At 30.3% G+C, this 26,938-nt stretch overlaps 1 protein-coding gene and 2 long non-coding RNA genes across 3 annotated transcripts in view; 1 reads left to right on the top strand and 2 right to left on the bottom strand.

Annotated features, from left to right (window-relative positions):
• LOC126881401 (kinesin-like protein KIF19) overlaps window positions 1-26,938 on the bottom strand; it is a 676,869-nt gene that overhangs the window by 227,364 nt on the left and 422,567 nt on the right. The window lies entirely within an intron of this gene.
• Window positions 18,184-18,590, bottom strand: LOC126881402 (uncharacterized). The gene is made up of 2 exons (XR_007696834.1): window positions 18,313-18,590; window positions 18,184-18,253 (listed from the first exon to the last, which is right to left on the bottom strand). It is a non-coding gene; the product is annotated as an uncharacterized LOC126881402 (long non-coding RNA).
• LOC126881403 (uncharacterized) lies at window positions 19,263-19,590 on the top strand. Its single transcript, XR_007696835.1, has 2 exons — window positions 19,263-19,461; window positions 19,521-19,590. It is a non-coding gene; the product is annotated as an uncharacterized LOC126881403 (long non-coding RNA).

Here is a 26,938-nt window from a genome sequence, read left to right as displayed (position 1 = left end):
CTGAGAATCTGCATATTAGTAGAAACATTCTCGTAATCAAAGTGTCTAGTCTGTCGGAACCGTTCTAGTAAACTTTGAAAAGTTTCTTTTCTTGGTTGTCGTCTATCAGGGAATTGCCGACGATAAATTCTTATTGCTACTTGCACATTTTTGTTATACTAGAACAAAAACCATAGAACAATAATATACTCTACTAAAACAAAAAACATAATAAACAGTTCCCCATTAGAAAAATTCATATTAGTAATGGTAACAAAGCAACTGGAACTATAAAAATAGTTCAAGTCAAATGCTTAAGCAAGTTTAGTGTCAAAATCATAGCCAACTAGAGAATAGTAGAATATTGCATATTTTTACATATATTTTACACACCATAAATCTTAACAACGTAGGCATTGTGATATCTTATCCAATTTTTAATTGAATATTTTATTGACCAACCTAATAAACTTTCACAAATTTAAAGAATCACGAATAACTCACAAATTAAAGCAGTTAGCTTAAGAAATAAAAAAGTATCATAAAATATTATTGCATTACAATACTAAAATACTGGGTGTCCCATTTAAGAAAACTTAGAAAATACTCATTCCGAGTTTCGACCAACCCTGTATACTAAAATTAAACATTTCGCTATTTTGATAATTGGATGCCTCAGAAGTCAAACGGTGTAAGTCACATTCTCCCTAAAAATGACTTATGAGATGTAACACTTATTATTATAAATATAGTACATATAATAATATTATTATTTCCTTGTTTGTATTTATGAATATGTTACACATATTATGATAAATAAAGAGAGTTTATTTGTTTTTAATTACTACTTATATTTCTGCGGGTGAAGTCGAGTTCGCTCCGCTTCGTTCAGGTATATTTTAGAAGGGTACGAATTGGCTCCCGCATGAATGCGGTTAGGCTCTCATATAATCGCGGAAACATTAGACATTGTTGCCAAATCGTGTAATATTTATACTGCTTAGGAAATTTACATAGTGATATAGACTTTTTATAGGAAAATTATACTTTTAGACAAATACTTTTAGAGTTTGTTTTAGTTCAACATTGGCATATGTGGCAATTTTAACACAAATTATCGGTGTCGGCCGGTATGCGCTCGACCGTTTTGCGCTCTTACCTGAAATCGGCCGGTTTGCGCTCTACACTCTAATACCCTAAAGTTAAGTTAGGACCGAAGGGTTAGGTCTTCCTCCTTTCCCATAGATATTTCTAGGAAGGTACCTGTTTCTAACAAAAAGAGAAAATTTGAAAGAAGTGACAACGCTGGGTGATATTTTCGACATGTTTAGGTAAAATAAATTTTGTCTATGGGAGCCAATTCGGACTCTACCTTTTTTAGTTCAGGTAAAATTCTTACCATTGGGAGCGAACTCGACCCCGTCCATTTCTGCAACTATTCTCAGAAACATCTTAGTATCTCATTTTAAACACTTATTGACTTACACCGATTGGCTTCTGAGGCATCGAATTTTTAACAATAGTAGACTAAAAGACAAATAATTTTGAATGTTACTACGAAAGAAGACATCTATGAGAATCCAAAAAGTGTGAAAATATACAGGATGTCCCATTAAAAACACGAAGTTGTAAGCAACTTGCAGTATAACCGGAAGTAGCAAATAGATAAAAAATATTTGCATTAAATAGTCCACTTTTCAAAACCCTTTTATTCCAATTTTCATGATTCAGTTACTTTTAGTTCTAGAGATATTTCTAATTAGCCCTTTATCTGTCTCATCCTGTATATGAATCACAAATATCATAAAATTATGTATATCTCTGTGCTCGTAAAAACTATGTAATATCTTTAGGTTATTTTGTTTTAAGGCCTGGATTACGCCGTTGATGATAATGCTATTTGGACTTCTGGCAATAGGTTGCAAGATAAAATCAACTGGTTTTGGTTAGCCAGAGAACCTGTGAGGTTTACAAATTGGGATCTTCAGTACAACGAACCCAATAATTATGGAGGAAACCAAGAATGTATATGTATCCTTAAAGATGGAGGTATCACTGTGTGGAATGACTATTATTGTAATCAAGAATACTATCTGAAGCTATTTTCTTGTGGCATTTTTACAATTTTAACTATTTATAATGGGAAATAAGCCACAATATTATTAAAAAATTATTTTTATTAACGTTTCAACGCCCAAATCGGGTGCCGTTGTCAAAATACAAAATACTACTAACATAAACAAAAATGTTGCTTAGTAAAAAAATTCTTCTAATAATTTATTTAATTTGACTCATTTATATCGGCAATTCAGATACATAATAATATGATACATTTTAAAGTAGAAGACTTTAAAATGATATTACCAATATTTATGAGTTGCGTTCCTGGGACGACTTTACTGAAAGATAGTTCATTCGTTAATTTTCTTTCTATTGACTTCCTCTTTCAGTATGGGTATCCACATCCTACTGCATTCCACCGAGGAATTTGCGACACAATTGGTTTCGTTTAGCATAATTAAAGCCGCTTCTTTGATTTTTCTCTTTTTACTATCCGTTTCTTTCAGGACTATACTTGAATCTCTCCACTGAACTCTATGTTCATTATCCCATGCGTGTTGACATATTTGAGATCTATCAAATTCTCTATTTTTAATATAAGATTGATGTTCACTTATTCTAACGTTTAATGGTCTTGATGTTTCACCTATATAAAACTGTTCGCATTCACAAGGTATTTTATAAATACAATTCTTTGTCCTTTCTTGTTCATTGTTAGGTTTAGTTTTAGATAGAATAGATCTCAATGTGTTGGTTGTGTTGAATGTTGTTGAAATGTTGAATTTATTGCCTATTGTTTTAAGTTTCTCGGATAGTCCTTTTATGTATGGTATTGATATTTTGTTGGATCCCGATATAATGGATATAATGTTGTAGGATCCCGTTCTATGTTGTTCTGTTCCATTCGATCCAATCTTGACAATTCCTTATTTATAAACGATAAAGGATAATCATTTTTTAATAAAACATATGTTAAGAATTATTGTTTTTCTTCTAAAAATGAATTTTCGTTAGAACAAGTAATTTTGGCTCTATCATATAAGGATTTTATGATTCCCTTTTTAAAGTTGATGTTGTGATTTGATTTGTAATTGAGATATCTGTTGGTATGTGTTGGTTTTCTATACACTTGAGTCTCATATCCAGTATCCTTCTTTGAGACTAAAACATCGAGGAAAGGCAGGGTGTTATTATATTCCTTTTCCATTGTAAATTTTATTGTCTCTTCTTGATCGTTTATAATATTCAGGAATGTATCCAACAATTATTCTGATCTATGAGGCCATATTGAAAACACATCATCTACATATCTCCACCATACAGTGGGTTTTAAATTTTGTTTAGAAATGATATTAGTTTCGAAATCCTCCATAAATATATTAGCCAATAATGGAGATAAAGAGGAGCCCATTGCTAGACCAAAGTTTTGTTTATAAAATTCATTATTTAGTTGAAAATAGGTATTATTAGTACATAATGTCAATAACTCCATTATAGCTGATACATTTAGTTTTGTCGTAGTTGTCAATGTATCATCATTCTCTAATTTCGTTTTGATTATGTTTAAAGTTTTATCTAATGGTACATTTGTAAATAAACTGTTTATGTCAAAACTTACTAAAATATTATTTGGATTAAACTCAATAGTTGACAATTTGTTTAAAAAATGTTTTGTATTTTTTATAAATGTGTCATCATTATTAGTAAATGGTTTTATAATGTTTAATAAAAATGTTGATAGTTCACTACAAGGAGAACTGATGGTACTACAAATGGGTCTAAGTGGTATGTTCGCTTTATGAATTTTCGGCACTCCATAAAAATCTGGTGACTTACTGTAATGAGGTGTCATTAATTTTCTTTGATAGTATATTAGATCATTTTTAAATTTGAATAAAGTTCTATAGATTTTGTTTTCCAGTGTTTTCGTTGGATCCTTCGTTAATTTGGTGTAAGGTCCATTTGTAATTAGATCTGTAATTTTGTCCTCATATTGTATTTTATCCATTATTACATTATGTTCTGTTCAATTTTATTTGCCTTTTCCAATTCAAGTTTACATAGTACCCTATACTGTTCTTTTTCATGAGTTGGTAAACACTGGGATATTTTTTCCACTGAACTAATTACGTTAATAAAAATCATTTTTTAATAATATTGTGGCTTATTTCCCATTATAAATAGTTAAAAAAGAATACTATCCTTTGTGTGAGAAAAACCTGTGTTGTTCTGCTCTGAATAGCGCTCTAAATTGATAAATTTAAGTATAAGTGTATTTAGCAACTTCTTAATGCATAAATGTATTGATACCTACACGTAAAACTAAAGTTAATAAGAAACATATTTAATATTGGGAGTATTTTTCTTTTGTACAACTACATGTCATTTTAACATGTGTATTCAGTGATGTCATGATCTTAGTGCATGTATTTCATTAGTCTATTAGTCTCAGAAAAAAGTCACAGGCTGGACTTGGACATTAACCCTTCCAAAACTAAATTCATGTATTCCACAAGAACCCCCATGAACAAATTACACCCAACACACAAATAAATGGTTTCACCCTTTAGAGTTCCCGAAGCTTCATATACCTTGGCAGAAAACTAAATAGTCAGTGCCGGATTAACTATTAGGCGGACTAGGCGGCCGCTTAGGGCCCGGACACTTGATGGGGCCCGCATCCCACACAAATGCATTAATTAAAATTTATTTATTTAAGCAGTTATTTAAAAAAAATTTTAAATATTAAAAAAATCAAAACGGGCTAACTGAGACAAAAAAAAATGGTTAATTTATGATTTCCAATCAACCTCAGTTTTTGCTTTGTCTTCTGTCAAATATCAGGAAAATACAACCAACTTCAAGACAAACTAAGCAGTTATCTTCAAAGGCATTTTTATATTCCATGTTCTAATCATTCCCTCAATTTGGTAATCAATTTTGCAAGCAAATCTTGATAAAAGCTGGTAATTATTTTGGTATGGTATTTTTTACTCTTTAAGATTTTTGGTACCACTAATAATAATTTTTAAGTTATTTAAAAAAAAGACATTTTTTTTTAAATTTAAAAAAATTTGTTTTACTTTAAATCCCAATGTTTTGAAATATAAGCACTGTGAACCGTTAAAACTTACAGATCATATAACTAATATACTTTAAGTTTTTTCAAGATTTTTATATATTTTCAAGATTTTTGTGCAAAAAAAAGGAATCGACATTATTTTAAGCTTTACTTGCTTAATTTTGATACTTGAAACTTGTTTAAAAAAATAAAACAAAAATAAAACTTTGTTAACACTTTAAAAAAGTTTTGATGATTTTTCACCGAAAAGGTCTTCATTTTTTGGTAATTTACGTTGAAATATATGACTTGGAATTTCTCGAATAAGAATCAACTTTTCATTAGCTCCAGTTCTGCTTATACTGGGTCTACATACTTCATACATACACCATTTGTTTAAATTTTGTATACGCTATATTTTTTCTAAGAATATTTTTTCGATAAAATACTTAATTTTGGAGTTATTTGCGAAAAACCGTCTAAAAAGTTGTTTTTTTTTTGTTGAAAAATGAACATATTCACTCGCAAATAACTCAAAAAGTATTGATTTAGTGAAAAAACTCGATAGAACAAAAGTTACTTGGAATTAATCAATTATCCATTATTTTGAATGTATGTTTTTTCGCCCCCGAAGGGGTGGCAATCATACCCAGGGCAAAATCACATATCGACACAATATCCCTTTTTTTCTTTGGCATATTAGCTATGGAATATTAATGAGAAGTTGTTGCGAAATGTAAAAAAAAAGAAAAATAATCTTTTTTACATTGTCGTAACTTATTTTTGAGAACTACCTCCCAAAACAACATAAATATCTGTAAATTTGTTTTAAGTAAATGGTCGATATAAAGGGGCCTACTTCTTATGGCCGCCTAGGGCCCCATGATGCCTTAAACCGTCACTGTAATTAGTCAGCTAGACTACTCAAAAGAAATTAGAAGACGCATTGAAATAGCAGGGTCTGGTTTTATGAACATGCGTAAAATGATCTGTAACCCCAAGCTATCAGTCACAATAAGATTGAGAACACTAAAGCGTTATGTGTGGTCTCTATTACTATATGGATGTGAGACCTGGACATTAAAAACTGTATTACGTATTACGTCAACAAACTGAATTCATTCGAAATGTGGATGTACCGCCGAATTCTAAGAATAAGCTAAACTAGCAGAACTACGAATGAAGAAGTACTGGAAATAATGAACACACGTCCTCATCGGGTAAATACAATCAAAATTAGAAAGACGTCATATCTAGGACACATAATGCGCCGTAAGAAAATTTGAGCAGCTCCAGGTAATATTAGACGGCAAAATTGAAGGTAGAAGGGGTATAGGAAGAAAGAAGAAATCCTAGCTCCGAAAAATCAGAGATTAGACCCACACAACAGAGAATGGTTTCGGACATGTAATGAGAGGTCCCAAATATAGGTTGCTACAAAATATTATGCAAGTAAAAATAGCAGGCAAACGCAGTCCAGGACGAAGAAGAACCTCATGGTTGAAGAACTTGCGAGATTGGTATGGTGTTGATACAAGCATGCTATTTAGGGTGGCAGTAAATAAAATTAAGATAGCTATGATGGTAACCAACGTTCTGAAAGGACATGGTACATGAAGAAGAAGATCAAGCCCAGAACACAGACAAATATGCCATATTGATCGCCAACCTCAATAGAGAATGTAGTTAGGAGGAGGAGGATATTTCACTAAGTTTATGATAAAAATCGAGCATTTAGCAAAATAAAATTCATTATAGGCTATATTTATAGAAATATAGAACAATCCTCAATTACTACTCAGTTGGGTTATGTTATAAATATGTTCTACGAATAAGTCTCCGTATTTTATATCTATAAATACTTTTCTATAGAGAGAAAGATAATTGAATGTTAGATATAATGTTACAACCAAATTAGACAAATACAGACGAAAAGATAATACGAGAAACAAAACAGACTGCTCCAAAAATCAAACTGGAGTGTAGGTGACCGGAACATTCCTAATTTGAGGCTTAGAAATCGAAAAAGCGACCATGATAGGTGAATGACAAATTTTAGTCTTTCTTCATATTTTCGAGGTCGCTGAATCCGAATATGAAGTATATTTTTATCTAAAATTGGTGGAACATGTTCAAAAAACAAATTTTATGCAAAAATGCGAAATATAAATTTTGATGATTTTTCATATTTACCTCGCTGTATCTTTGGTCGCTGTAAATATTTCCTTTTGAAATTTTTACTGTATCATCCGTCGAGTATTTAAATGACAACGAGATTTGTCCAGAATGTTTACACAAATTAAAAGAGGGGTTGTTAATTTTTAAACATTTTGTCGTCGGATTTCGTTAGTTTCATGTTTACGTAAAAAAGTTGAGTGATAAACTTTTTAGTTTATAATTTTAACTAACACAGCAATAAAATATAATTCATTAAGAAGTTTTCCGGAAAATTTCAAGTCAAAATATGTAATAAGAAAAAAGTTATGTGACTTTATAGACGAGTGGCACTCTTCCAAAAAAAAAAAACGTTTATTTCTCGAAATACTGACCACAGTACGGTGAATGGCTAATTTTGGTCTTACATTATGTTTTTGATGGTGCTGAAAACAAAAATAAGGTTTATTTTGAATTTTAGATGGAGGAACATTGTCCAAATTGCAATTTTACCCTAACAATAAAAAAAAATCACGTTTTTCTTAAAATTGAAAGTGGCATTATTTTTTTTCTATAAATCATTTTATTCTTTGTACCCTATATTTAACATAAACCTGATTAAAAAGCTAAATTTCAAATTTTGTCAGAAATATAGTTTTGTAAGGATACTATAAAATATATACTATAAACATATATATACTATATAAGAATACTATAAAAATTTTAGAAAAGAATATTAAAATGAAACAGAGTTATTAAACGCAAACATGTGATTTCATTTTTTTTTAATTTATAGGGTAAAATTGCGATTTTGCCACGGTTCCTCCACGTAGAATTCAAAATACTAATTTTCGTTTTCACCACCATCAAAAATATAAAGTATGACCAAAATTAGCCATCCACCACACCGTGGTCATCACACCACACAGTATCTCAAGAAATAAGCGTTTTGTGTGGTGTGCTGCTCGTCTATAAAGTCACATAACTTTTCTTCTATTGCATATTTTTTTACTTAAAATTTTTCAAAAAACTTCTTCATGAATTATGTTTTATTGTTGTCTTGGTTAAAATTATAAGCTAAAAAGTTTGCCACTTAACTTTTTTAAGTAAACATGAAACTAACGAAATCTGACGACAAATTGTTTAAAAATTTACAACTCCTCTTTTAGTTTATACAAACATCTTTATACAAAGCTCGTTGTTATCTAAATACTTCAAAGATGACACAGTAAAATTTTCAAGAGGAAATATTTACAGCGAGCAAAGATACAGCGAGGTAAAGTTGAAAAATCATCAAAATTGATTTTTCGCATTTTTGCAAAAAATTTGATTTTTAAATATGTTCCACGAATTCTAGATAAAAATAAACTTCATATTCATATTCAGCGACCTCAAAAACATAAAGAGTGACAAAATTGGTCATTCACCTTAAAGTTGATTTTCGTGGTCGGTATAACGTAATTTTAGGGGTTGCTGCCGTTCGCCTATAGGATGTGCTATGTGCAAAATACCCATCAATAAAATAATTACAAATTACGAGTATCTAGTGTTAGTAGCATTTTACAGCTGAACTTTACAAATTAGACAAATAGGCAATTAAAATGACATATTTATTTTTTTCTCCACACGATTACTTAATTTTTTATAAAAAAATCAAATTTGAGTATGAATTTAAAGTTTGGTAAAGTGAACCATAGATTTAAAAAAAATAACTTTGATTACAAAATTTTTTTTAACAAATATTTAATTTATGTTACCACCCAATCAACTGATTTATACAAACTAGAAAAAAAATCAGGCCCGGATTTAAAAAATTAGTTCGTTTTGGTCTTAGAAAGAATTTCACCCTGTATACGCTTTTTGAAAACTCTAGTATGAATTTTACAAATTAGACCAATAGGCAATTAAAATGGTTTACTTATTTTTCCCCACAAGATTACTTAATTTTTTATTAAAAAATCAAATTTGTCAGAATTGGAATTTTGCCATAAAAATAAAAAAAAAATAACAACGTTTTTCTCAAAATTAAAAGCTTCACCATTTTCTTTTTCTATACCACGTCTAGATCTTACACCCAGAACACTTCTCTTTGGACTCTATAGTTTAACATAGACGTGATCAAATAGATAAATTTTAAATTTTTTCACTTAATTTTTGCGATTTACCTTTGCAATTCACGAATCTGCACCTTTTATTTTTAAAAATTCATAACTTTTATGAGAAGAAGACGGAAAGTCTACAGCAATTTTCATAGTCTTCACAATGGTAAGAGATATTATGTGCTGTAAAATTTCAGAAAATAATATTAAAATGGAACAGAGTTGTAGCGAGTTAAACCGTGATTGATTTTTTAATAAAAAATTAAGTAATCGTGTGGGGAAAAAATAAATATGCCATTTTAATTGCCTATTTTTCTAATTTGTAAAATTCATATTAGAGTTTTCAAAAAGCGTATACGGGGTGAAATTTTTTCTAAGACCAAAACGAACTAATTTTTTAAATCCGGGAATGATTTTTTTCTAGTTTGTATAAATCAGTTGATTGGGTGGTAACATAAATTAAATATTTGTTAAAAAAAATTTGTAATAAAAGTTATTTTTTTTTAAATCTATGGTTCACTTTACCAAACTTTAAATTCATACTCAAATTTGATTTTTTTATAAAAAATTAAGTAATCGTGTGGAGAAAAAAATAAATATGTCATTTTAATTGCCTATTTGTCTAATTTGTAAAATTCATATTATAGTTTTCAAAAAGCGTATATAGGGTGAAATTTTTTCTAAGACCCAAACGAACTAATTTTTTGAAGCCGTACCTGATTTTTTCTAGTTTGAATAAATCAGTTGATTAGGTGGTAATAGTGTAACGATTGACCAAAATAAGAGACACATCGATCTGACCGTTCAAAAATTATGACGAATACAAATTTCTGTCAAAGTGCGAAACTCGCCTTGTATATTATTTAACAATGGGAGCAGACACTTTTTAATGGTCATTATTTGTTATTCCCCATAGGAGCCTCTACACGAGGTAGGAGTATGTACAGTTCCTCATGACTCACCCTGTATACATCTAAAAAGCTCTCGAATGAATTCAAGAGAAAATATCTTGAAAAATAATATATAAAGTTTTAAAAGAAGCCTTATTCTTAAGTTATTCAAAAAATTATAAAAAAAATTACTTTTTCCACCTACCTCTACCGAAAGTATACTTTTCCGGACCTGATTGTAGGGTGCAAAGTTGTACTTTTCCTCCCTAGGGAGGAAAAGTAAAAGTGCCGTCATGGTATTTCAATCATGAAATATAACTTATTGACGCCCTGTACAATATCTATTTTCTATTACGTAAGTATCTATACATTTTAACGTTTATTTAAAAACCCTCTGTATTTTGCAGAATGGTAAAAAACAGTAAATTGTTATTCTAATTTAACAATGTTTACATTAATAAGTTGACTTATATTTGACAGTTGACAGTTATATTGTACCTACTTGTTAGTTTTAGTTCTAATAAATTTTGTTGGTTAGTTATAAATAAATTAAGTAAAAATGAAAAAATAACTTGTTATTTGAGGAAGGTGGAAAAACCATATGTATAACATGGGAGTAAAGTGCCTTTTCCTCCCTTGAATGATTACTGCCCTCCGCTACGCGTCGGGCAGTAAACTTCATTCTCGGGAGGAAAAGTAGCACTTTCCTTCCTTGTTATACAAATAGCTATTACATCTAAATAGTTGGATATTGGTTGAATGTATTTCATGATTGATTATTACACATTTATTTACAGGGTGTTCAAAATTTTGCAGTTTCATTATTGGATTATTCAATGTGTCATATGATTCTTATTTTAAATGGAACACTATGTATATTAATAAATAATTATACTAAACAAATTTACCTCTTTCGAATGGTATATGGATGGCATATACCTAAGTCTCATAGTTTTTACGTAATTTACAAATATTAAAATTCTTAATCTGTAAATCGATTTTAAAACAAAAGATGTAGTTAATTAATGGCATTGTATGACATTGTAATTTTATAACAGTACGGTCTGGTAACTATCTTATAATTAATGTATTTAATGAATGATTATTACACATTTACTTACAGGGTGTTCAAAATTTACAGCTTCCTTATTGGATTATTTAATGTGTCATATGATGCTTCTTTTAAATAGAACACCATGTGTATTAATAGATTATTATACTAAATACAGGTTCCTTTTTCGAATGGAATAGGGATGTTCTATACCTAGGAGTCATAGTTTTTTTGCGTAATTTACAATTTTCCTAAACGGTAAATTGATTTTAAAAATAATATTTATAGTCACTCTCGATTTTTAAACCCATCATCTTGGCATAGTTGTTAGAAACGAGTGTAGTTGTAAATAAATTACTTTACTTTTAGTTGCTGATATGTAAAACAATTTTTTTTCATTGAAAATAATTAAATACATAACAAAACATAAAGAATTTTATTAAAGCAAATACATAAATAATGAACCACAACTTATTGTATATTCTGTATTGCAACTGGCTGAATGACTAATGTCTATGCCATTAAAAATAAAAAAAAATAATGTGTGTGTACTTTGTACGCACGTAAGAAGTTACACTTCTATTATATGATTTCAACGAAATTAATATACTTTAAACAGTTTATTTATATTTTATTTAAATATTAAACTAATTTTAATACTTACTACTTCTCAAAATTTTTTATTAAAACAGTGCCAAAAATTAAAATAATAAAAGAATAAAAAACACACAAACAAACAAATTGAAAAATGCCACAAATGATTTCTGAAAAATGTAGGAAAAAATTTTAACTAAATACGTATTTTCTGAAAAAAAAATTATATAATAAACTTACAATCATAAAATGTATAAAAAAAATAAAAAAAAAAAAATAAAAGTTTTCATTGGGGTTCGAACCCGCTTATCAGCGCAGATAGTATTGAAATTCATTCACCTTAAACTTTTACCCACAGAGACCATGTGTCATCATGTGCGAAGATCAACTTCGGATTACACTTTCGACGGTTCTGAATTTAACCAAATTATTTTGATTTTGAATTGAAATTATTTAGAATTGAAAGAAATATTAGAATACAACAAAACATAGAGTAAGAAAACAATATATTAGGTGAATATTGATAGAAATTTTGATGGTAATCAAATTATGTAAATCAAACATTACATACTATTTTAGTAGGTTCTTTTTAAATTTTCCAAATAGGTAGGTCCTACCTATGTTTGTTATTAGGATACTGAAACATTTACAATTATTACGTACCTGTTGCTTTTAAAAACTATTTAAAAAGTCAGTATAATATTATAAACTTGAATTTTTCTCTGCCATCACAACAATAAAAACTAATATACACAACATTAATTTGTTTATCCAAAATCTCCATATTGAACAATTATTGACAAATGATTTTAACACCCAATCAGATCCCGTATAACGTTTATACCATACTGTCTGTGTGCACATGCGCGCAGAATTATGAAATTTTACTCTCAATCGCGCCTAAAGAAGTATAACTTCAAAAAAAAAAACACAACTTATTATAAGTAAAAAATTATCAGTTATGTAATAGATGTTCAAAATGTTTGCTTTCTTGTACAATACAACAAACGATTATGTCTTCAAATGATTTGCTTACTTTAATTAAAATAGCTGTCGTTATAGACGCAAAAAGCGTTCGAAATTTTTAATTTCATATCATATGGAGTAGTCGAAAATGTAGCATAGATATATAATATTTTTAATATTTAAAACCCATTTAAAACCCCATAAAAAATTCATCTTTATCAATCCTGGTGACCTAGGTGGCCAAATATACGGCTCACCTCTACCTATCCATTTATTTTTAAATTTTCTGTTAAGGTAGTTCTTAACATCACGTCAAAAGTTAGCAGGAGCTCCGTCCTATAGGGCTACATGTTTGTTCGGACGCTAAGTGGAAGGTTTTCAAGAAGGATCCAAAAATCTTGTTTTAAGAAGTTTAAAAAGTGGTTCCCTTCAGATTTTCGTCAAAAAAATACGGGTCGGTAACGTACTCGCCCAGAATACCGCCCCAAACATTAACACTCTATCGGTGTTGGCGATCAACAGTAGGAAATAAATGTTTGTTTACTGTATCATAATGAAATGAAAATTATGTCTATTTACTAGACCATTATTATAAGAATTAGGTGGATTGGTCTGTATAAAATACATTTAAAAAAATCAGGATCTTCTCCAAATTCTAAAATCCATAAACGATAAGTTAAATATTTATCCTAATCCTGTTCGACCTAATACTGGTGTAGTGACTTTTATACGGATAATAGTGGTTTCTCTTAAGTACTCTAACACTCGTTTGACTGATCTCCAATTCACCCGAATTTTTTTCTTTACTAGTATTTGAGTTTTTAGGAACAGAAAGCAGGAGATCAAGTTCCTTGACGTCATCACAAATAACTGGTTTATTTTTATTTAACTTTCCGTATGCAATATTACCAGTAGCACCAAATCTATTGAGAAATCTCTCAAAAACGTCCTTTTTGGGTGTCTTCTATCAGGATACTTTTGAGAGTAAACTTTAGAAAGTAAGATACAATTTTGGAAACAATCCCCAATGCAAAGTACCATGTCTACATTTTCGTAGTGGTAGGGGAGCCCAAGCGGGAATTTTTGCAGTAACTCGAGCGCGTCAGATTAGCATATGGGGAGAAACCTGGTACCCTGCAGATGTACCTCTACTATATATTGGTTCTTAACACAGGAGAGTTCGTTAAGGGGGGCCCGAAAAAAAAATTCTATCCTTAAAAAAACTCAAAAGTGTCAGATTAAGATAAGGTAAGTTAAGTACATGCAAAAGAGTTTATATTTTAAAAATCTGACGATTTGAGCCAGGCGTAAGGAAATGGGTGAGTCCCAAAGTTTCACAAGAAAAAAGCGAATAATTCGCGAAATGAATGATAGATCGAAAAACTAAAAAATATGTGCTCAATACTTTTTAAAAATCTATCGAATGATACCAAACACGACTTCCCACGGAGAGGGGAGGGGGTAAATTTAATATTTTAAATACGGATCCCGCGATATTTCGCGAAATGGACATCAGATCGAAAAACTGTAAAATACACTTATTAATATTTTTGAAAAATCTATCGAATGGCACTAAACACGACCCCTCACGGAGGTGGGGTGGGGGGTTACTTTAAAATCTTAAATAGAAGCCCCCATTTTTATTGCAGATTTGGATTCCTTACGTAAAAATAAGTAACTTTTATTCGAAACATTTTTTCGAATTATGGATAGATGGCGTTATAATCGGAAAAAACGATTAATGAAAATGGAAAATTAAATTAAAAAATGGCAAGCGCCCACTAAAATGGAAAACTTTACTTAAATTTTTTTGGTTTAGGACCTACTCTTCACAACCCAATAGGTCTCCATAATGCTCGAGTGACTGCACTTTAAGCATACTTTGCTCCCCTACTATAGATAACGGTGATTATTCATTTTTGGGAACAATTAAATTTGATAAATATCATACACGGATGTTTATATTTTTGATAATTACCAGACTGTACTGTCATAAAATGACAATATCATACAGCAAGATATATCTTTTGTTATAAAATTGATTTACAGATTAGGAATTTAAATATTAATTGTAAATTACGCAAAAACTGTGAGACCTAGGTATAGGACATCCATATACCATTCGAAAGAAGTATATTTGTTTAGTATAATGTTTATTAATATACATGGTGTTCTATTTAAAATAAGCATCATATGACACATTGAATAATCCAATAATGAAACTGTAAATGTTGAACACGCTGTAAATAAATGTGTAATAATTAATTATGAAATACATTCAACCAATATCAAACTATTTAGATGTAAAAGTAATTTTTTTATAATTGCTTAAATAACTTGAGAATTAGCCTTCTTTTAAAACTTTACATTTTAAGAAAAGTCAACATAACTCAGAACACTCTGTACATAGGTATGGGAAAGCCTAATGAAACTTTACCTTATTTTTGCGGACAATTAAAAAATGCAATAAAATACAGGGTGTTCCATAAGAAAAAATATAACTTTGATACGCCGTCATTTATTGGGACATCCTGTATATTTCAAAATAATTTTAAAATATAGATTTTATCAACTTACAAACTACTAATTTTAATTTTTTTTTAAATCTTTTACCATTTCGCTGCAATCTTCCGTCCCGTTAGTGGTGACTCACCCTGTATACAGGGTGTAACAAAAATACAGGTCATAAATTTAATCACATGTTCTGGGACCAAAATAGTTCGATTAAACCTAACTTAACTTAGTACAAATGTGCACATAAAACAAGTTATAGCCCCTCGAAGTTACAAAATAAAAATCGATTTTTTCCAATATATCGAAAACTATTAGAGATTTTTTATTGAAAATGGACATGTGGTATTCTTATGGTAGGGACAGTTCAAAAAAATAATAGCAGTGAAATTTGTACACCCCATAAAAATTTTATGGGGATTTTGTTCCCTTAAACCCCCCCAAACTTGTGTGTACGATCCAATTAAATTATTACTGCGGTACCGTTAGGTAAAACACAATGTTTTTAAACCTTTTTTGCCTCTTAGTATTTTTTCGATAAACCAGTTTTTATCGAGATGCGGCCTCTTTTTTAATATGTTTACATAAATATTATGTTATGGGGGTTTTGTTCCTTTAAATGTTCCAAATGTTTGTGTACGTTACAATTAAATTATTATTGTGCTACCATTAGTCAAACACATTGTTTTTAAAACTTTTTTGCCTGTTAGTATTTTTTCGATAAACGATTTTTTATCAAAATATTTTTTTTTTATTTAGCTAATGCCTCGACAGCTAATGGCCATTGGCATGGTAGGTACGGTAATTTTGAACAGTTAGGTACCTAGTGTCATGTGTAGTGTGTGTGTTGAGTAAGTGTCTTGTTACTTTGCAAAGTCGACTTCATTGTCTTTGCAAAGAGACGCTAATTGTATCCGAACGTCTGCGGTCCCTCCGGTGAGTACCGATCCCACAAGGACAGAAACTATATTCATTTATTAATTTATAATAAATGAAAAATCTCTGACCCTGGTGAGATTCGAACCCACAACCTTTCGGATTTTTTCGATACAAAGGCAGGCGCTCTTACCACTGAGCCACGGAGGGGGTTATCAAAATATTAATATGTATATGTTTCAAAATATACATACCTAAAAAAGTGAATTCACAATAAATTTGTGCATTCCATAAAAAAAATTATGGGAGTTTTGTTCCCTTAAACCCCCCAAATATTTGTGTACGTTCCAATTAAATTATTATTCTGGTACCATTAGTTAAACAAAATATTTTTAAAATTTTTTTGTCTCTTTGAAATTTTTCGATAAGTCAGTTTTTATCGAGATATTTTGAATATTTGTAAAATCCAACACAAATTTTTACATGGTAAGATTATAGACACCTAGTAAGAATATGAAAATTTATTGTGAATTTACATTTTAAGGTATATTTTGAAACATATACATTACCAGAGAACGGCAGTTCTCGTCAGTGGCGCACAACCCCAACAACAATACACCTACAAGCGACACTATATATACACGAAATTTTCGATTTTCTAAATCTGACTGAATTGAAAATTGGACCAAATCCCATCTTAAAGTTTAGGAAAAGACTCACCCATCCATATGTCAACTCTCCATTTTGGTCTACGGGTGTGGATTTTACGGCCCTTGTCATTTAGGGGCTGTTTTTCGTTCTCGTCCCCAAAACTCCCAAAAATTTCAAAAATTTAAGTCCGAGCTTTACGGCTTCTGATAGTACTGATCATTACCTTTCCAACAGATGTCTAATTTTTAAAATCGGTTATACCATTCAAAAGTTACCGAGCTCAGAAATATGACCCAATTTTTATTTAAAAAGGGGAAAATGTTTGTGGATATGTTTGTATGTATGTTTGTATGTATGTTTGTAGTGTGGAAAAGTTACACCGGTCTGAATTCTTTTTTCTGTGTTTCAAGAGGATGTGAGGGCCGATTCAGAACCGGTGTAATTTTTTACTTCTGACTACCCGTAAGCCCACTAGAGGGCTAGGTAGAGACAAAATAGCAAATTTTTTAGGCGTATATATCTTAGGTTCAAGGAGAGACAGGAAAACCGCAGATACACCAATCAATAGAGTTGAGTTAAACTTTCAAGCGGTGCCTAAGCTATCAAGCTGACACATATACACTGCTCACCATAGCCGAAAAACTAAACAATTAAACTTTGAAAATTTTGGTTTTTTGACAATTACTCAAAATTTCAACCTACAAATTGCGCCAATAACTGAGCGTTTGTAGAAGGTCTCTAGATGCATCTGACGGTGTATACCTCATATCTGGGAAAATTCGAATTTTTTAGGTTATAGGCTTCATAAGTATGATTTAATCTATTTCTTATGGGAAAAACGGTTTTTCAAGCTCAATAAATTCCTGTAATACGTTCAGTTATCATACTTAATCTTGGATGCATCAGATACTACTTGTCAATACGTTTCAAACTTATGTTTATTGATCAAAATCAGTTAAGCCGTTCAAAAGTTATAGAGCTCCAAATGTATAATTAGTCCAGGAACTGAAACTTTTCACTTCGCAATTTTTACAGAATGGATCGATTTGTTTGAAAATTTGACAATAAGTAGTGGAAAGTCCAAGGATCAAAATCTATATGCTGTCGAAAGACGCTTTTACGATGGGGTGGTTACCACCCCATCTTGGGGGTGGAAATTTTTTATTATATTTTGACCGCAAATGTTGGTAAAAACATTAATTTTCAGCAAAAATTGTTTTGAAAATTAGTTGAAAGACTGATAAGTTTGTACACACTTGAATGAATAGAGGAAATAAAAAATGTAGTATATCAAAGTGTGTAAATAATTTATTTCTTTAGCTGAGCGCTTTCGACATAAATGTCATCATCGGAGCTAATGCTAAAATAAAAAAAGAGGTCTTGTAAGAAAAAGAAGTACAAAACTCTTTTTTTACTTACGTCAATTGTTAAAAAAGTACCGCTACAAAATTGAGGTGTTAACATTTGCATCTTGTGAAAATAACTTTTGGTTGGATATCCTCCGTACAACCCCAAACAGCAAAAACAGAAAAACGGCCACATTACACGTTACACAAACACAAAAAGAATTTTTTCATGGTATAGGTATCACCCATCCATTGTTGGCCTAGTAGAAACAGCTGACTGACAAAGTCGGATATTTAAATCTGCTTTTATCTGTTCTGCGTTGACGTATGACATCTGACATTAAATTCTGAATAATTTTAACATTTTTGAAGGAAAAATTAAAAATTTTTAAAAAAATTTTAAGGAAATGTACCTTAGATGTTTGTACTAATCAACTAATAAATTAATTGATAACATGATTGATTTTAAGACTAATTGGCCCAACATACATACACACCTTGTCAGATAAAAAATAAAAACAGGAAGTAATGAGGAAGATCAGTTTTTAATGGTGAATTCTCAAATTCAATATTCTAGGAGATATTAGATCATTGAAATTATAGATTGAGATAATATTAGATTGTTGTTGTTATTCATCTTTATCATAATTTACAAAAGATGAATAACAACAACAATCTAATATTATCTCAATCTATAATTTCAATGATCTAATATCTCCTAGAATATTGAATTTGAGAATTCACCATTAAAAACTGATCTTCCTCATTACTTCCTGTTTTTATTTTTTATCTGACAAGGTGTGTATGTATGTTGGGCCAATTAGTCTTAAAATCAATCATGTTATCAATTAATTTATTAGTTGATTAGTACAAACATCTAAGGTACATTTCCTTAAAAATTTTTTAAAAATTTTTAATTTTTCCTTCAAAAATGTTAAAATTATTCAGAATTTAATGTCAGATGTCATACGTCAACGCAGAACAGATAAAAGCAGATTTAAATATCCGACTTTGTCAGTCAGCTGTTTCTACTAGGCCAACAATGGATGGGTGATACCTATACCATGAAAAAATTTTTTTTGTGTTTGTGTAACGTGTAATGTGGCCGTTTTTCTGTTTTTGCTGTTTGGGGTTGTACGGAGGATATCCAACCAAAAGTTATTTTCACAAGATGCAAATGTTAACACCTCAATTTTGTAGCGGTACTTTTTTAACAATTGACGTAAGTAAAAAAAGAGTTTTGTACTTCTTTTTCTTACAAGACCTCTTTTTTTATTTTAGCATTAGCTCCGATGATGACATTTATGTCGAAAGCGCTCAGCTAAAGAAATAAATTATTTACACACTTTGATATACTACATTTTTTATTTCCTCTAAAAAATGTTTTATTCATTTTCTTGATAAAATTAATAGTTTTCGATTTATTGGTTATCGAAAGTGTTAGTTTCATATCGAAAAAATCAATGTTATTAATCAGTTTTCTGCTACTAACTCAAAAGTTTTTGCTTTATCAAAACAACTTTACTTAACAAATATATACCTTTTAAAAAAGAAACAAAGTGTTTTTTTTTTAATTTTCTTTAAGACCAGTAGTAATCGAGCTGTACTTTATTGAAGTTATACTTCTTTACCGGCGATAGAGGGTGATTTTTTTATATGTTAAAACCTATCAGCCCGGCGCATGCGCATTATAACTTTGTTCTGATTGGATGTTCAAATGACATGTCAAAAATTATCCGATATGGCAGCTGTGGTTTGGAGGTAAAGGTAAAGGTAAACAAATGTATAATATATTAGTTTTATTGTTGTGAGGACAGAAACAAAAAAGTTTATAATATTGGAGTGACTTTTAAATAGTTTTTAAAAGCAACAGGTACGTAATAATTGTTAATGTATCATGGGTATAAACCTACCTATTTGATCTGCCAAAATACATAGTATGTAATACTTTTATTTATATAATTTGATTACCATCAAAATTTCTATCAATATTCACCTAATATATTGTTTTTTTACTCTATGTTTTGTTCTATTTTTTCAATTCTAAATCATTTCAATTCAAAATTAAAATAATTTGATCAATTTTCAAAATATCAAAATATCACAAGTTTAATCCGTTTAGTTAGTCGATCTTCGTAAATAATGACACATAGTGTCCGTGGCTAAGCGGAGAAGGCGAATGAATTCCAATACCAACCGCTCTTATCAGCGCTGGTTCGAGTCTCAATAGAAACTTTCTTTTTTGTTTTTTTTTAATACATTTTATGATTGTAAGTATATTTATTATATAATTGTATTTTCAGAAAATACGTATTTAGTTAAAAAAATTTTCGACAATTAATGTTCAGACATCATTTGTGGCTTGTTTAATGTGTTTTATTCTTTTATTATTTTAATTTTTGGCACTGTTCTAATAAAAATGTTTGAGAAGTAGTAAATATAAATTAGTTTAATATTTAAACAAAATATAAATAAAAAGTATATTAATTTCGTTTAAATCATATAATAGAAGTATAACTTCTTACGTGCGTACAAAGTACACACACATTATTTTTATATGTTAGCTTTTCTTCGTCAAATACTAAATATTATATGTAGTTTCAAAGTCAAAAGACGGAAAAACTATGCATTTTTCGAGGATAACTTATAGAAACTAATTTTAAATGTTTAAAAAGATCTATCTTCAAAAATAAAAATAAAGTATGTAGCTTAAAAATTAAGTGACTTATAATGAAAAGAATGCCAGTCCCTATTTTTTCAGTCCAAAATTTATCGGAAACAACCACCTAATTACCACTCTAATTAAAATTAGTCATCGACCTTATTCCGTATTTTTTATTTATGTACTTTTAATATATTACAGAAGTTTGACCTGCGTAAAATAATTAGTTTTTAAAAAACTGGAGTTAAAAGCGAATAACGAATTTCTGTAGTTTGATAAAACATGCCCTTCTCTTCAGAATAGAAAGATTAGCATCAGAGATGCGGAAAAATGTTTAGATGTGAAAATGTAGCTTGTTTAATTCTTAAGAACTTGGTTTACGAAAATTTTTTCTACAATAAGAATTGAGTGAGCTACAAACAATTAGAACTTATAATAACATGCAAAAACCACCTTCACGAACCCTTTCAAAGTCACCTCTTTTTGAGACTGAGGATTTTAAAAGGATTTAATATTAACAGTCTTATAGATCTTATTAAAACCTACAAAAAAATGTTTTAACAAACTTTCAATATAAAAAATAAAAAAGTTAAAGGTAAAAAACCAATAAATAAAATAATGGAAAAATCCAATTGGAAGCATAATAATGTAGGTTAGCGGTGTTTTTTTGTATGGTGTACGTTAAAAACTTATTACCAGAGAACGGCAGTTCTCGCCAGTGGCGCACATCTACACCCCCTACATACACGCGACACTATATTATATACACGAAATTTTCGATTTTCTAAATCTGACTGAATTGAAAATTGGGCCAACTCCCATCTTAAAGTTCTGGAAATGACTCACCTATTCATATGTCAACCATCCATTTTGGTCCAAGGGTGTGGACTTTGGGACCTTTGCTGCCTCTAATAGTACTGATCATTACCTTTCCAACGCATATCTAATTTTGAAAATCGGTTATACTATTCAAAAGTTACCGAGCTCAGAAATATGACTCAATTTCTATTTAAAAAAGGGAAAATGTTTGTGGATATGTATGTATGTATGTATGTATGTATGTATGTATGTATGTATGTATGTATGTATGTATGTATGTATGTATGTATGTGTGTGTAAAGTTAAACCGATCTGAATTTTTTTTCTGTGTTTGAAGAGGGGGTCAGGGCCGATTCAGAACCGGTGTAGTTTGTGACTTTTGACCACCCATAAGCCAGCTATAGAACTTGGTAGGTACAAAACGGCATATTTTTTGGGGGTATATATCTTCGGTTCAAGAAGAGATCGGAGAACCTCAAATACGCCAAATCAATAGTGTTGAGTTAACCTTTCAAATGGTGTGTAAGTATTCAGGATCAGACATATACTCGGCTCAGCGTAGCCGAAAAACTGAAAAACTAAGCTTTAAAAATTTTGGTTTTTCGACAATTACTCAAAATTTTCAACCTACGAATTTCGTCAATAACTGAGCATTTGTAGAAGGACTCCAGATAAATCTAACGGTGTATACCTCATATTCGGGAAAATTCGAATTTTTACGTAATAGGCTTCATAAGTATGATCAAATCTATTATATAATAATATGGGAAAAACGGTTTTTCAAGCTCAATAATTCCTGTAATAGCTTCAGTTATCTTACTTGACTTTCGATGCATCAGATATTACTTATCAATATGTTTCAAACTCATGTTTGGGGATTAAAATCGGTTAAGCCGTTTAGAAGTTATTAAGCTACAAAAGTATAATCCAATTAACGATTATTCCGTTTATGTAGTTGCAGTGGTTACGACGCTAAATTTGATCTGGCAACGGGAAATCCGAGTTTATTTACCGGCCATCCCAATATCTTTTTCAATCTATTTCGAATAGAAAAAAAATCTAGTGTACATTCGATGGACACTAGATGATTTGGGAGGTAATGCGACAAAGGCGACTATTTATAAAATTTAACGTGTAATCGAGAAACACTGCATTCAACTTCATACATTTAATTTATAAATAACTTTGAAATACTCCTGATACAAGAATAAAAAACCGCTAAACGCCGTAAAAATGAGTGGCGCATACAATATTCCAGCTACAAAAGATCTGATATGAATATTACGTGGCGCGAAAATGTATTTTCATTTTGATGCAAAACAAAATTCTAGTTTTAATTTAAAAGATTTTTCCATAATATTTGCTAAATTTGAAGTAAACGCGCCACAAAAGAGTTTCAAAATTCAAACTGTATCAAAGTTACTATTTTGTGGCGCATTTACTTCTTCTTCTTCTACGGCACTACAGCCCAAATTGAGCCTTGGCCTCCTTTATTTTTTGCCTCCACCCTTGCCTGTCTGTGGCTGCTCTTCTCCATACATTTTACGCATTTACTTCAAATTTACCAAATATTATGGAAAAATCTTTTAAATTCAAACTAAAATTTTGTTTTGCATTAAAATGAAAATACATTTTCGCGCCACGTAATATTCATATCAGCGTTTAGCGGTTTTTTATTCTTGTATTAATATCTCGATAAAAAATGTTTATCGAAAAAATACTAACAGGCAAAAAAGTTTTAAAAATAATGTGTTTGACTAATGGTAGCACAATAATAATTTAATTATTAGAGCAGCAAAATAAAGAGCTGCGCTGTAAGAGCAGTGAAACCCATTTTTTGCGCTTCATTTTACTGCTCTTACAGCGCTGTAAATTATCGCTTGTCTGGCCGTAGCCTTATCTAATATCTGACGAAGACCCTTGCATTTTTATAATACGACACTGAATAAGTGTGGACGTCAATTAAACAAAACTATTGAGTTACAAATTAAATTGACGTAACAAAATACTGAGGCCATTGGTAATAGACCAAAAATTTTTTGTGGTCCTTTCCCTACCCAAAAAAGTTTGCCCTCCCCTTGTACATCTCTTCTATTAAAAGTTGGAAAGAATGTTGTATTAAAATAATTGATTTTTATATTAACGCTATGAAATCAATATAATATCCTTAAACATTTTCAAGTTCAAGGTAAGAAAATTAGTGTACCTACATAATATTTGATCGAAAGTCCATAGATATTATCGAAAATATCCAATCCAGAGATCATAAACGAAAATATAATAGATTAAGGGCAATGCTTTCACGAAATTTTTAAGTATCTACAACACAAATACAGATTTTTGATAGCCATCGACAAACGGTGTGACATGTGTGTATACAATTAATTGAATCAAGGATATTTATAACATTATAACCTATTTATATTTATTTAAGGTAATGGGAATATATCGACAGAAAAATTATGATCAATATTTTATTGTATACATTATACTGGGTTGGGATAAAGTATGGAACCAAGCAAATATCATTGAAACAAAAAGAACAATATTTATGAAACTTTGCATGCAAGTGCAGTGATGCAAATGGCATCTGATGCCATATTTTTTGTTACTACTCCACTTCCGGTTTCACCGGAAATACCCTTAACTTATTTAATTTAAATGGGACACCCTGTATATTTTTGAGGATTTTAAAAGAACTTGTTATTTTTGATTCATAAATACCAAATTTGGTAGAAAAAATTTGTTAAAAAGTGTCTGTAGATAATTTTTTGTATTAATACAAAGTAGTAGGAAATAAACAAGTGCCATCTATACTGTAGACTAAAATTGTTATTTACATGCACTGCATGACTTACTTGAATTTAGTATAGTAGGTAAAACGGTTACTGAACTAATTGACAGAAATAAGTTGTATTAAAAATAGTTAGTTCTTTTAGTGAATTTTGATTTTTTGGAAGTGAATTTTCGAAATCGATGAATTGGACGTAGAGGATATATAGAATGACTCGCTCGTTCACCGAACCTCAACCCGTTAGATTTTTTTTTCTTTGGGGTTATCTAAAAGCACGTGTTTACGTTAGGCGACCAACATGCTTGCAGGATTTGAGACAAAGAATAATTGATGAATGTGAATACGTGGAGAAATCTTGCAAAAAGTGACTCACGAATTTATTTATAGGCTTGCACGTTGTCTGGAGGTGAACGGCAAACATTTTCAATATTTGAAATTATTTTTTTTTAATTTTTAATATCATTGGTCTAACGTAAATAAATTAACCTATTTTTTAACTGTAAAGAGATTTATTTCTTGTTTCAATAGTTTTTCTTCCAAACTTGGTATGCATGAATTAAAAATAACAAGTTCTTTTAAAATCCGCAAAAATATACAGGGTGTCCCATTTAAATTAAATAAGTTAAGGGTATTTCCGGTGAAACCATAAGTGGAGTAGTAACAAAAAATATGGCTTCAGATGCCTTTTGCGTCACTGTACTTGCATGCAAAGTTTCATAAATATTGTTCTTTTCGTTTCAAGATATTTGCTTGGTTCCATACTTTATCCCAACTCTGTATACTTGTCTTTACTTCGTGGAAATTTAGTATTAAAGTTATTTGGAAAGTTTTACTTTGGAATAACTATATAAATTATGAAAATTGATGATGTAATTTAACGAATATTAAATTTCATATTATCATCTAGCCTCAAAAGACCACTGCTTAACATAGGCCTCTTCCTCATGTTTCCAACCCCGTCTGTCTTGCGCCGCTCTCATCCACTTTCTATTTAGCCTTCGTAAATCGTCAGTCCATCTTGTAGGTGGTCCACCGACGCTTCTCTTGTCTTCGCTTGGTCTCCATTCCAATAACCTTTGTCTATTAGGGCAGTCAATGAGGGTATTTGGCTCCGAATTCCATCCTACTACATCGATTTACTTTTACTTGATATTTTCACAGTAAGTAGGGAATAGCTCAAGAAACAAAGTCTACCCTATGCCGATGTGTGCTTTTATCTTGGGGGTGGTTCCCACCCCTTCTCGGGCGTGGAAAATTTTTTGGCTAAAATAAGCACGGAACTTGCTAGATAACCTAATCCTAAGCAAAAACTGTTCTATATTTTTTTTTGAAAACTCAATACTTTTTGAGTTATTCGTGGTTAAAAATTTACCATTTTCATTGAAAAAATGACAACTTTTCGGACGGTTTTTTGTGAATACCTTAAAAACTAACAAAAATCTAACGAAAAAAATTATATAAAATATTTTTGTAGCTTATAAAATAACAAAGAGATTCGTTCCATCTTCCATCATGAATCTTTTAGTTATAATACAAAAAGAGATATGGCTGTTGAGAAAAGTTTGTTTTTTGATGCATGCTCAAATCGGTGTATTCAACTTGAAATGCCAGATAAACGGACGATTTTAGGTGCATAATGCTGAACAAACATTTTGTAGTGCTTGAAAAGACCTTTAAAATGAGCAATATTAAATGTCGATTACATTCAAAATAAGCGACATATGCTGCAAAAAAAATGATGACTAATGTATTTTAAGAAAAATTGAGAAGTGTATTTAACCCCTCATCCATAAGAATTTTTAATACATCGTTTTCCTTCTATAGTACTTTTTATCATAGTGTTATTTCTATGTTCAAAGAATTGGAAGGGTTTAAAATAAATTGTTTTTGAAAACAATAAGATCAAATTATCGAGCGCATTTTTAAATTTTATTAAACATCTTCCTTTTCCTCCATGAAACTCGAAAATGTAAGAGATAGGTACGAAAAAAAGACACCACACAAAAATGTAAGTTTTTTAGATAATAATTTTGTTTTTGTTTTTCATTACTGTATCTCTTATCATTTTTTAGTTACATGGAGAAAAGGAAGATTTTTAAGAAAATTTAAAAATGCACTCTATAATTTGATCTTTTCTTTTCAAAAACCATTCGTTTTTAAACCCGTTTAACTTTTTGAACATAGAAATAACACTATAGTAAAAGGTATTCTACCATTACACAAAAAAGGTGATAAACATAAGTGTTCTAACTACAGGGGAATATCATTGTTGGTAGTTGCTAGTAAAATCTACGAAATAATACTAGAGAAAAAGCTGCGAGAAAATATCGAGGCCACACTGGATGACAGCCAATGCGGCTTTAGGCCAGGGCGAGGTACAACCGATCTCATATTAACGGTGAGACAGTTATCAGAAAAAGTCCT

The sequence above is a fragment of the Diabrotica virgifera genome, chromosome 3 (genome assembly GCF_917563875.1).
Source record: "Diabrotica virgifera virgifera chromosome 3, PGI_DIABVI_V3a".
In the NCBI taxonomy this organism is placed as follows: Eukaryota; Metazoa; Arthropoda; class Insecta; order Coleoptera; family Chrysomelidae; genus Diabrotica; species Diabrotica virgifera.
Note: the sequence above shows the minus strand (reverse complement) of the source record. Positions and strands in the feature narration are given on the sequence as shown.